The 14,554-nt window shown below is 29.7% G+C and overlaps 1 protein-coding gene across 2 annotated transcripts in view; it reads right to left on the bottom strand.

Annotated features, from left to right (window-relative positions):
• Positions 1-14,036, bottom strand: part of LOC108755205 (putative fatty acyl-CoA reductase CG5065) — a 30,064-nt gene extending 16,028 nt beyond the window's left edge. The window contains exon 1 of one of the 2 annotated variants that reach the window (XM_018498090.1): positions 13,974-14,036. The gene's annotated coding sequence lies outside the window, so the exon portion shown is untranslated. Of the gene's footprint in view, positions 1-9,484; positions 9,663-13,973 lie in introns of those variants that run through there. The other variant, XM_018498092.1, reaches the window with a different exon arrangement.
• Positions 14,037-14,554: the final 518 nt, after the last annotated feature.

A 14,554-nucleotide genomic window follows, 5' to 3' on the forward strand; every position in this document is an offset into this window, starting at 1 on the left:
CACACACACACACACACACACACACACACACACACACACACACTAGCTCAATCAAATTTCTATTTCTCTACGTTCTTCAATCAGCGATAGTTTGTAAAGGCATTTTATTTATAACTTATCAATTCCATCGTTGGAGCTGTTACTTAATATTTACAATTTAATTTAATATTAAATACTTTAGTTATACTTTTCAATTATTTGACTTTTACTTATTTATATACTATCAAATTTATATACTATCAATTTAACAATCACAATTTTAATAATAATTTTAATAAAAAAACAAAATTTTTGCCGTTTGGAATTATCTACTGCCATGCAGAATAATGTCGAGTTGACTTCGTTTTTTGATTAAAATTATAATTTTCAGTTTACATTAAGAATATACGAACGTTAACTTATTGTAGTTTAAAGCTAAATATTCTTAAAATAAAAACTTCTGTAATTGATAAAAAATCAGTTTTATTTAATTTTTCGCTTAGGCATTTGTAATTCTTTCATTCTCCTCTATACACCATAATCATTAAAGACATATAATAATATTTATTCTAAATAGCATATGCATTGTACGATTATGAGTCACATGTTATGTCACCGCACTAAATATATATTGGATTATCATTGGATGCACTGACGAGACTATTAATGACGATCGGTCTTACGGAAGTTGACTATTAACATTTAAGTAAAAACAATAAAAAATTGATAATATAGTACCAATTTTATGATTTATTTGTTTTGTAGACATGTAGGTACATATATAGATATATATATTTTTTTAAACGCAATAATACACGATTTTTATTTAAAACTACTTTTAATGTTATAGTCAGAGTTCAATTAATTATTAATGTAGATGACAACTATAGAGAAAAAATTGTGATTGTGTGGCAGTATAAGATATTATAGCATTACAAATATGCATACTTATTTATGCAGCATTTATATAATAAAAATTCATATATTCAATAATGTATTATCCAAGTATTTATGTTAATAATCGCAATTTATATCAATTATTGATAATGATATAAATTTCGTTGTAGCGATTATTGTTCTTCAATTATCCTTAGACCCCCTCGGATCCCATTGATAATCACGAAAATTTTTCCGATACCAGCCTTTAATAGTATCGTCAGTGCTGAATGCGAAAAATAAAATTTTATTACTACTTCAATATAATGCAATAATATCCTTTGCATTTACCCCGCATTCGCAATTCCTTCATTTTCCTTTATGCATATTCTTGCATCAATTGACTTTTAAAACACCATTCGTGACACAATTAATTGCAGGTCGTTCTGTTAAAGGCTCACAGTAAGACAAAATCCGAAAAAGCTACAGAATGTATTTTGAAATTGCGCTAAGAGGCTCATATGCCAGATTTAGTAAATATTTAAATTATATAAAATTATAATAATAAGGCTCAATAAAATTAAATAATAACGAGAAGAGTTACGAGTCTAACGAATATTTTAAAATTTTAATGACATGTAATAATACATACAATAATAAAAACAGACATATATTTCAACTCCGATTGGGTTATTATTAATGTTAATTGAAAATTTTTCATTTAATATAATAATAGTCAGTTATTTAAAAATAGGCATTAGTTATAAATTTTAACAAAATTGCAGATGTCCTTGGTAGAATCAGAAACGCATAATAAAATAACATAGAACATGCTGATTTATTCCCATTTTCACCAATGTAGATTAACTTTAATCTCGGTTCAATTTATTCTTTGTCTTTTTCTAATCTTCAGAATTAAAAAAAAACGAAGAGTAAGCTGAACCGAGATTAAAGTTAATCTACATTGGTGAAAACGGGCATTAGTAATTCATTAATAGATATTCATTACTGTGATGAATATCATTAGAGATATTTATATATTTGTAAAATTATTTATAAAATATTTATTTATATATTTATAAAATTCTGTTGGAAAATGTAATCATATAAATATGTATAATCAGAAACGCATAGTAAAATAACACAGAACAGACTAACTTAGGAAAATTCATTATAATAATAAATATTCATTACTGTGAGTAATGAATACCATTAGAGATATTATACTCGTATTTATAAATTTCTGTTGGAAAATGTAATTATATAAATATATATAAATTGATGTCATATAATAAAATTTCGATTTTTTTTAAGATAACGTGGTTAGAATGAATATAATAAATTATATACCTTGATTAATGTGAGGTTAATTAATTAATGTTAAGCAAATTAATGTAGCAAATTAATATAAAATGAACTCGATATCTCATAATAGAGACTTATGTCTTTTTTTATACAAAGAAATATTTATTCATACTAATCTATCAATCCATTGTATAAGTAATGAGAGATATAGAGAAAAAGCCTCTATTATGAGATACCGAGTTCATTTTGGATAAATGCTAGAAGTTTATGGGCAGAATTTAAAAAAATAATAGGTCATTTTGAAGGGAATTTAATAAACTTTAAGATAACGTTATATAAAATTTAATTCAAATTTTATTTTATTTTTTTAAATTAAAGAAGTGTAAAAAGTGAGCAAATCGCAAAGTAAAAAAATTGTGCTCCTAATATGAGAAGCCCCGAGAAATCTATAGTAAAACCCAAACTATGTCAGTATTACAATTAAAAAATTTTATTTCATATTTCTAAAATGCAAACAAACACAGTCAGCGTACATGAAAAATAAGCATGCGATAGATTATACACAGATCTCGTCTTCAAGTAGTTGGAATCAAGCATCGCAGAAATAGACACTCGACGTTCATTCTGATTGTTCTTTTTATTATTATAAAATAACATTTACTCTTTAGCAATGATTTCCACTATAACATAGCAGCATGGCTTATTTCATATTATAGAAATACCCTGGGTATCTCATATTACAATTTCCTTATGGTTTTATGATCATCAAATCTAACTTCTGTAATTAAATATTTCAACATATCCCGTATTTTTCTATTGGTGCGACCTTACTCTATCACTGAAGAATTTATTGCCAAATATTTATTTATTAAATAATAAATAAGGTTTAAAGGCTCATTTCAATGAAACTTGAAGACATCCAAATTCTAAAATCTTTTTTTACAATGACTACAAGCATGATCTAATAATGAATTTTCTATTAAATAGTTTTCAATCTAAGAGTAATAAATTCATGGTGAAATCAATAGATAGCGTTTATTAATTTAGCAGAAACACTGGTATCTCATATTAGGCGCCTCTCTCATAATAGGAGGCTTTCCTCCATATGAGCAATTATGCGATGGAGATCAACTAAATTTTTTTACAAACTACATCAACTGTCGTTTGGAGAATGAGAAGAGATTGGTATAGAAAAAAGGAAACCAGTAAAATAGGAAAGGGCATGAGTTGTTGAATAAGAGGGGGAAATACAGAAAAGTAGAAAAGAAATTAAGAAGGAAAAAGTGATTGTATAATTTGGAGATAGGATTCTGGTAAAGGTTCCTCAACTTATTTAAACCTTGCTTGTCTTTTTATATGAACCATCTCCGACATAAGTCTCTCTCTTTATAAGACGGTTTTTTATTTAAAATTTTGATGTCTTTCCATTTAAAATTATGGTTATGATTTATTTACGATGATCTGTAACGACAGAAGGAGAACCTGTTTTTTTGTTCACACCGGAGATATGTTCATGTAATCTTGTCTTTAACTTTCTTTTGGTTTGACCTATATAAGTCACATCGCAATCTTTGCACGAAATCTTGTAGACAACATCTTAATTAGATAATTTATCCAATTGGTCTTCTTCTCTTTTAATAAATGTTTTTAAAGTATTGGGGAAAGTAAAAGTTAGTTTGCAATTAAATTTAGTAGTTATGGGTAACAACATAACATGATTACATAATACTCTCGTTCAAACCAAAGAAAAATTTCTTACAATACTTTACATTAAATCTATATCTAAAAGTTTCTTATCCATTTATTACTAAATTTAATTTATGGCAAAGCTTTTATTATCCCCAATACTTTAAAAAAATTTATTAAAAGGGGAAAAGATTGGATAAATTATCTAATCAAGATGTTGTCTACAAGATTTCGTGCAAAGATTGCGATGCAACTTATATATGTAGGTCAAATCAAAAGAAAGTTAAAGATAAGATTACATGAACACATTTCTATAAACAAAAAAACAGATTCTCCTTCTGTCATTACAAATCATCACGTAAATCATAATCATAAATTTAAATGAAAGACATCGAAATTTTAGTTAAAGTCCGTCTTATAACAAGAAATTTATATTGGAGATGATTCATATAAAGAGACAAAAGCAAGATTTAAACAAACAAGTTGGGACAGAATCTTTACCAAAATCCTATCTCCAAATTATATTATACAATCATGTTTTCTTCTTAATCTCTTTCCTACTCTTCTATACTTCCCCCTCTTATTCCATAACTCATGCCCTTTTCTATTTTACTGGTTTTCTTCTTTCTACATCAATTTCTTCTCATTCTTAAACAACAGTTGATGTAGTTTGTAACAAAAATTTAGTTGATCTCATAATTGCTCATATATGTCTCTCATTATTTGTGTCTTTTTTTATACAAAGAAATATTTATTTATATTGACTCATTAGTGAGTTGACATTAATTTGACTCACATTAATCAAGATATATATTTATATGAATAATTTATTGTTTTCATTCTAACTACGTTATTTTAAAAAATCGACAATTTATTATATTTATATTATATGACATCAATATATATTTATATGACTACATTTTCCAACAGAATTTTATAAATACAAGTATAATATCCAATGATATTCGTCACAGTAATAAATATCTACTATTATAATAATTTTTTACTAAGTCAGTCTGTTGTGTGTTATCTTATTACGCGTTTCTGATTCTACCAAGGATATCTAACATCTGCAATTTCATTAAAATTTATAACGTTTATTTATAACGTCTAGTTTTCAATAATTGACTATTATTGTATTAAATTAAAATTTTTTATGTTATGTTAATGTAGGTTATTATTTAACCTACATTAGTATACGCCGACATTAGTATTATCTAAGAATGTAAGGTATTCCTTTGATTGTTAAAACTTGTTAAATTTTGTTCAGGGTCATGATCTTGACATCATATGCCAAGGTCAAAGCCTTTGAAGGTTGTTCATTTCATTTTCATTTTTATATCAAAAATGAAAATAAGCGAAACAACTTCTAAAGGCCTTTCTTAGAGTAGAAAAAACATTCAATAAAATAATAAAAACCGAATAAAAAAAAATCAACATAAAATTACATCAAAAAAGCATCTGATTTGATTTGAACATATACATACAAAGAATGAGGAAAAGCTATCGAAAAAAGCTCTTCAATGGCTACTTCATGGGAATAGAAGAAAAAGAAGACCAAGAAAATCATGGATAGAAAGCATTCAAAAAATAATCAGTGAAAGGCAGATAAATGAAGATAGAAAGACTGAAAACAATGAAAATTAAGCAGTCTAAACCCGATTAATTAATTAACTTAGAAGAAAAAGAATAAAAAAGAATTTTGCAAAGTATGATTTGACTTCTTTAGTCGCTAGATTTAATTCCAATCGGTTTCTTATAGGAACAATTTGACAAAGTTATATGTAAGAAATGTGAGATTTGTTAAAGAATATCTTTGGAAAATTCTATAAGAGATTTAATACAATATCAGAGAAAAACTAGATGTTTATAATTGTACCAAAAACTCAGTGAATCTATCTTAAATGAAAGTCACAATAAAACTACAAATATGGCAATAGTAAAAATATGTCTTATAAATAATATAATCTTCATGGTCATATATACTACTATGAAAAAACTATATGTGAATAATCGGTTAAATGACTTCAGTAGAAAGTAATACATATAATATTAAGTAATATGAACAAGTTAAATAAGTGAGACTAAATCCTCAAAATTAATCAAAAGAATGCTAGGATTGTCAAAAGATCAAATAGAAAAAAGAGAGCATATGGAAAAGAGGATATGGAAACGCAAGTGGTCTCGTTGTGGAGTAATACGTGATTATACAACTTAGTGAGCGATCGATCAACCTACACTTCCAATATTGATCGACCATACCAGAAGTTACATTTTTTGCCTATACGTATATGCGTAAATACCAGTGTGAATCTTGCCTGCAAAGATTAGAATCAATGCGACACTCCAGAATGACACGTAGAAATTGTTTTGTTCGAACGACGGAAGTAAACTCCGCAAATTAATATTATTTTTAAATACGATAAGGGCTACTTGACGGTCAAAAAGTTAGATATTAAATTAATACATATACATATTCTTCGTGTATTTGACTTCTTTAGTCGTTAGATTTAATTCCAATCGAGTTCTTATAGGAACAATTTGATAAAGTTATATGTAGGAAATGTGAGATTTGTTAAAGAATATCTTCGGAAAATTCTATAAGAGATTTATATCAGAGTAAAATTAGATGTTTATAATTGTATCAGACACTCAGTGAAAATCTATCTTGAATGAAAATCACAATAAAACTGCAAATGTGGCAACAGTAAAAATATGTCTTACAAATAATATAATCTTCATAATCAGAAATATGATTGCGCGTCATTACTATCAAACTTTCAACACAATTTCCAATTTGAAATCCATTTGAAATATTATTAATCCTCCCAAATTAATTACATACAGAACAACCTGTAATATATGTTGCGGTTTATGTATAAATATAAAAGTATATATATATATATATATATATAATTGTAGTTTCACATCTAACTTTTTATTATATAATCGAATCACTGTAAATCTGAATCAGTGGATAGCCATTGATTATTCAGTGGCATATTTGGCACTGGATAATTAGTAAAGTTCAACTAAAAAGGAAAAAAAGTGTTTAGTATTATATAATTAAAATACTGATATTTGCACGTTAATTTCAATCTTTCAATATCATATTCATTGAATTTATGCACTGAAATAAGGTTAATTGAATCACATAATAAAGATTAGCTAGGTTAGGGATCTCCATATTTCATTTACTGATTATCAGTGGCATATCTTGGCACTGATATCAGTGATTATCCACTGATTCAGATTTAGAGAATGTACTTTTACAATTTCGCTTTATAACAGTAATAATAAGATAAACAATAATTTTGATTCGATTTTTGACTTAGCGCGTCGTAACAAGAATAAGAAAACTTCACCGTCTATCTTTTATTACGTTCTTATCTTATCGCGGTTATAAGCCTTCGCATAATACAATGAAATTCTGAAATCACAACATAACGCGAAGATGCTATATTGTGTAGAATTCGCAACGAAATATTTTTTCTCTGATGAATAATTGTATCATTCTTTCAATTAAGAACATCATTAAAGCTGGTCATGGAAGTAAAAATTGCGTGGACAATAAAAGTTTTGAATAAAAGTGATAAAAAGTAATTTTAGGACAGTTTATCGCTATGCAAATATTAAAAATTAAGTACATAAAGCTTAAGACTATTTTCGTGAACACATAAATATTGCTAATTTTATACGGAAAAAAAGGTTTTGTTGAAAAATAAAAAAATTAGAATAAATGTAAATTGAAAAATCTGGGAAAAATGGAATATTAAAAGTTAACTATTTAAATAATTGGATCATTAATACAAAATTACGTAGGATAATTTATTTATTATGTTAATTATGCAAAAGTTACAACTTACAAAAAAAATTGAGTATGAAGTAATTTAAGGCATAAGTAATTTAAATAATTGAACATAAAAAAATTATTTTCAGAGATCTCTCTTTCAGATCTGCATCTATATTGAACAATTTTTTTATAATAAGTTTAATAGATTCAACCAATATATCAATGAATTAAAGAATGAAAGAATTAAAATTTAGAATTTTAGAAGAACTAAAATTCTTCTAAAATTTATCCGGACAACATGTCTGTTACATGAGATATCTACAACTTTTAATATTATACATCTAAAAATCCAAATATTTTATGGGATTTTTTCCTATTAAGCAGAATTTTTTGATAATGATAAATGATAATGATTAATGATAATGAAAATTTATTGAATTTGTTTAATTAAATTAGCAACTTCTTAATGAAAACAAGTATTTAGTAAATGTAACTGTGTTATAGATACAATCGAAAATATTAACCAAAAATATTATCCAAAACCTTTTGTAGTTATGTCTATTAAACGTTCCTATAAAATATCGAATCTAGTTATAATAAACAAAAATTCTATTTGATTTTTAAAATGCGTTCTATCACATATCTTATTGGTATAAATAAAACATTTTTCTCAGTGTAGCTAAATTTTTAAACATTTTAACAAAACCATTCTATCCGTGTAGACTGCTACGAACTGCTCTGATAGTAAAAGCATGTAAAACCAGTAGGTAGTAGTATGTATTAAAGCAGGATGCATATGCGTCTTTTTTTCGACGCGCAGCTCATAATAAAAAAATTGTTCATAAAATTGAATTTTACGAGTGAATTTTAACATTTGTGTCGATTTATTGTGCGTTCGTCATTGTTGCGTTTATTGACGATTCCTGATGGAACAGTCCGTTTGACACCTTCACTTAAGAAAAAACGCAATAATATAATTTACAAAAATAGCAAGTTTTATATGTGAAATTAATGTACACACACACACACATATAATTGAATAAATCAATTTAATTGAATAAATTATTTTATAGGTACAATTAATTGTAAAATAATTTAATAATTAATTCAACTATGTATATAGTAATTCTACATATGGAATTTCCCAAATTATGTGGAAATCTCATAATAATATTTATAAAAATGAAGATATATTATCGTGAAATGATGTAACATATTCTGATATTTCAAAAAAGCGACTTGTTGGCATGCATTCAAAACGCAACACAATATTAAGTTGTTACAAACGACTCCGTTAATTTAAAACGATGGTGGCCGTACACAAAAGTGAAAATTTCATGCATTAGCCAGAATTACTCTTCCCGCCTTTGTGTACCTGGGGATAGTGATTGATCAGCACTCGTGACAAAGAGTAGCTTTTTTTGATGGAACATGTGTTTCGCTGTTTTCTGATATCTTTGATTTTACAAAAATTATTACAGGGTTTTTGTACATTTGGGGAACCCTGCATAACACTTGTACAGTTGTCACCTTTATAATTGCTATTACTAAGTATGTCTTTTCCTTGAGTGTGATTTCTGACATTATTCCTGTCTCTCTCTTTTTTTCTCTCTAGCTTCGTCGGGGTGTTTTTTATCTCTCATATTTTCGGAGCGAGTGTGTTTTTGCACTTGTCGCGCATTTTTACAGTGCAATTTTTGATGTCAGTAATGTAGGCGATATTGAAACTTTCCTTTTATTTTCCTTCATAACAACATGAGTAAATTGCTGAATAAAGCGAGATCGTGTGCGGTCCCAGATGTTCGCCATGAGAATCGTACGCTGTCATCGAAGAATTTGACTCACCGGGTGACCAAAGAAGGAGGGTTCGACTTCGCCGAATCTAACGGCTCACCACGTCGTGCCGCGGTCGCGCCGCACTGGGTCACACCACGCCACGTTGAGCCTCGATCAACCACCTCACCTCCCTTGCTAGAGCGAACCGTCCTGGCAAAAGAGGCGAGACGCACTGGCTTGGATCTTCGTCGACACTATAATAACCGTGTCATACCATGTCGCGGCACTGCGCTGCGCGACTACTGCGCGTTGTGCTACCACCGCACGTTGGCTGTCGCGGAACGGCCGGAAATCACGTGCGTGGGGGAATAAACTCACAGCATACATGCGTAAAGAGTTGTGCGCGCAAGGGTTGAGAGGGTGAGATTCGATGGGGCCGATCGAGGCCGAAAAATTGATCGACACGCGTTACGAGTTGTTTCGCCCTCGTTCGCATAGATTACGTTGCTCGCGGCGAATCCGTCAGGGAGCGGACGTTTTCATAGGGTTGAACTGATTCACTCAGGGCTGCGTTTAGAAATTATGCCTAGATAACTCTAGGGTGCATTTTTGCTATAATATACGTAACGTAACCTATAGCTTAGAGTTATGTGAGCGTAATTTCTGAACGCACTCCAGTTATCCATGTTTGTTGCAGATACTTATGTATATTTTTACATCATATAATACCATTTTTTTTTTTATTGATACGATGTTCGTACGTTTTTGTAATTAATAATTTTGGAAATAATTTGGGAAAAGCGGAAAAGCGGAAGTAAGATATGACCTAAATCTAAGAGAATCATACTTAGAGAAAAGACACAAAGTGGTGACAACTATGAAGATGGCAATTGTACAAGTTTTATATGTACAATTAATGTACATGTATATAATATACAGGAAGGGGCATTTAAAACAGGTTATCTAAATAACTCGCTTATTTTTAACAATAGAAGAAAAGTGTCTAATAAAAATTGGTTTCAATTGTGGAGGGGCACATAATGTGATGTCAATAATTGTTTTGTAGATGGAGGCGTAAAGGATAGGCAAAGGTCAAATCTGTTTTTTTTTAATGGAATGATATGTTTTTTTACTTATATTCTTATAGAGCATTTGAATACAATGACCTACAATTGAAGGTCATTCAAGGTTACACAAGGTCAATAATGGAAAATAATTGAATGTAATGGAAAACAAATTGTTTCAAAGCACTCTTCGAATAATTTCGTATCTTCTCTTCTTGTTGGTATATACCGCTAATCATTCAAGTGTATGTAAATATTTACATACCGTTTAAATTGAATCGCACATAACATTATCCATATTTACTGATCAGTTTGAATTCATCTATCGATCAAAGTGTGTGTCTTGCGAAATGAGTTATGCGAAAGCGGAAAAAGTCAATATATGATTTTTCGTCTATGGTGAATGTTCAAATTATGAAAGGAACAGTACGTTTGTATGCTGAAAGATTTTCCGATCGTGTCCATTTCTTATTCTCTGTTTTTTTTTTTCAAACATAGTATAAATTTTTCAAGAAACAGGAAGTGTGGATAATAAAAAGCGCAAACGAATAAAAAAAGTAATTGACGACGGAAATTCAATGAATATTTTAGCACTAAATCCACATATCAGTACAAGATAGCTTGAACGTGAAAGTGGTATTAGTCGACGAAGTGTTCTGCGAATACTCCATTCCAACAAATTTCATCCCTGCCATATCTCACTTCATCAAGAGTTACAATGACAATGATTTTCAAAATCGTGTACAATTCTATAAATGGGCACTGCAAGAAGATGATATGTGTGTCACTAAAATCTTATTTACCGACGAAGCTACATTTACAAACAATGAACAATAAATCTTCGCAACATGTACTATTGGTCAGTAAAAAACTCACATTGGATGAGAGAAATGGACAGGCAGAGACATTGGTCTATAAACATCTGGGCCGGAATTCTTAATGATAAAATAATTGGTCCTCATTTTATGGATCATTAAATACAGCCACAAGTATGCACAGATTTTAACAGAAATATTGCCACTATTATTAGAAGATCTTGCACTGAACGTACGACAATCAATGCGGTATCAGCAAGATGGATGATCCTGTTCATTCTGCACAGATTATTACTAAATTGCTAAACAGAAAATTTGGAGATCGTTGGATTGGTCGGTCAGGAAATAACAGATGGGTCGCATGGTCTCCAGATTTAACACCTATGGATTTTTATTTGTGGGGAAAGTTAAAACAACAAGTGTACAGCGAAATACCGATAAGAGAAGACATGAAGGAGCGTATGAGCTTGCATTGCGATTGATCCGAAATTCGTCGTGTAGTGTTATCTGTGTCGACACGTTTTAGAAAATGCGTCGATGTTCAGGGTCATCATTTTGAACACTTGTTGTAACGGTAAGTACGCAAATAAGTAAATTAGTGAAATATTCGAAAAATGTCTTCAAACAATTTATTTTCAATTACAACTAATCTTATTATGTTTAAATAAACCTTCAATTTTATTTACATATCGTGATATACTTAAACGATTAGCGGTATACCAACAAGAAGAGAAGACACGAAATTATTCGAATAGTGCCTTGAAACAATTTATTTTCCATTACATTCAATTATTTTCCATTATTGACCTTGCGTAACCTTGAATTGTAGGTCATTATATTAAAATGCTCTATCAGAATGTAAGTAAAAAAACATATCATTCGATTTAAAAAAACAGATTTGACCTTTGCCTATCCTTTATGCCTCCATTTACAAAACAATTATTGACATCACATTATGTGCCCTTCGAAACCAAGCAACTTTTGTTTGACACTTATTCTTTTATTGTTAAAAACAAGCGAGTTATTCAGGTAACCTGTTTTAAATGCCCCACCCTGTATATAGTTGAATGAACTATTTCATAGTTATTGCAATAGTTTATAAAATAGTTTATTCAACTATATGTATACATTAATTCTGCATAGAAAACTTGTATACATGTCACATTTATAGCTGCCACTATTATATTTTTAAATATTATATATGAATTAGAAATATTAGGTTGAGTAAAAAGTCATCGCGTATTTTTTAGCTCAAAGTTGTATATACAATATCTTCGTCAATAATGAATGAAATTCAAATTTAAAAAAAGGGTTTTAAAGCTTGAAATCTCTACTTTTAAAAGCTTATCACATTTTTTAAGTTTATATGAGTTTGATAATTTTTACATACCAAAAACTACGAGCTGAAAAAGACGAAAAATTTTCTTCTCACTTTGTGGATTTGTAACGTGTAACAAATTCCAAAACGAATTTGAGAAAATTTTCGATTTCCTATCGTGAAAGCTTGATACTTTCCCTACAAAATCGTTTTTTTTTAAATATTCCTACGACTTTTGATTACTGAGTTATCGCGGATTAAATAAAAGAATTATTTTGACTTTAATTGCTCATAACTCCATTAAAAATTGTCGTATCGTATAATTTAAAAAAGAGATTTTTAAAGCTGTAACTTTACTCTATCAAGATATATTTATATTGTTGGTAAGAAAATAATTGCGGTTTTTACTGATAGATGTCTTTTAAAAAAACGCGATGACTTTTTACTTAACCTAATATAAGAACGAGAAAAAAGCAGACTAGCATAAACTGTTATTTTCTTACTTATATCTTTTTAAAAAATAAATGTTCCTTGCGAAATAAATTTCTTTAACGATATGTTAATTTATCACGTAATTGCACATTATTGCAGGAAGGACATACTTCGCTCAGATCACCATTATATAATGTTTATCGCGAAGCAGATAAAAATTTTAAAAACGAGACACTAGAGATGTTATTAAAATAATAACACTAACGTATATTGATAGAGGAGATATCAATAAATTAAAAAAAGCGGTTGGCGTGCACGTTTGAGTTAAAAAATACGTGCCGCCCCGAACAAAATGCGTGTGGCGAAGTTGCTTCGAAGAAATTCCGGGCGCAATTCGCTTAACACTTTAGATACGCCGTCGGCGTATTTAATGGAAGCTGTAATTGAATCTGTTGAAAACAGCTGTTGCCGTAAACTCGATTTGTAATTCGAGTCTTCGCTTGTGTTACGCGCGCGGAGTTATTTTCCGACAACATCCGCTCGCACCTCGCTTCCGTCATAAGAAAACGATTTTATCCATCCTCGACACCGTGTTTGTAATCTACATTTGCGCGACGATCCGGCATCGACAAACCGAATTGAAAATAGGATTCGACGATCTCTCCGAGGTCGTTCGAGTACCCCAACTGTGCACGCACAGCAATGAGAAAATATCTGTCAGGCGCGACTGCATTCTCTCGATTGCAATGCAGAAGAGGAGGGAGAACGAAAGGGAGAAAAGGTGAGAGCAGGATGGAGAGCGAAAGGTATACTTTCCTTCATCTCTCTGTAACGAAAGTTTTATGCAACATGCACCGCGCCGGGCAAACACGGAAGAACTTTCTTCGGTTACATTTACGCAATGCGCAGTGCATTTCCATTCTCCTTACCTGCACCAGGCTTCCCGCGTATGAACGTAAATCGCTGGTAAACCGTGCGTCGCCACCACTGTAACTTCCGTAACTGAGGCATGAACCTCAAAGTGCCTATCTTATAATATTCTTTTGCTTCGTTGAGACCGTCCCTACTACCATGGTATTAATCAGGGTTGGGTAGTGCTAGGTTAAAAAGATAAAAATTAATAGTTACAGATATTCATAAAAAAATATTCGTGCAAATATATATTCAATTATCATATATTATATAATTATACATATAATGAAAAAAATGCAAGGAATCGATTTTAAAGACATTCTCAGTAACTCATCTATTAGAACAAAAAAATCTTTATAAAAACGGTTTCTCTTGCATATTTTTATACGACTATAATGGTTCGACGATATAATAATTGAATATGAAAATCTCAAAGTTTTTTGTGAAGTTAAAAAGTTAATTAATTTTAACTTAACTTAGTTACATTTTAGACTCTTAACTTTTTAACTTTATTTAGTTACATTTTATCCGTAACTATTAATTTTTTATTTTATTTTTTTTAAGTTAAGTCTCAGACATACGCGGCAAGCGATAGCTT

This window comes from Trachymyrmex septentrionalis, unplaced genomic scaffold (assembly GCF_001594115.1).
Source record: "Trachymyrmex septentrionalis isolate Tsep2-gDNA-1 unplaced genomic scaffold, Tsep1.0 scaffold86, whole genome shotgun sequence".
Lineage (NCBI taxonomy): Eukaryota > Metazoa > Arthropoda > Insecta > Hymenoptera > Formicidae > Trachymyrmex > Trachymyrmex septentrionalis.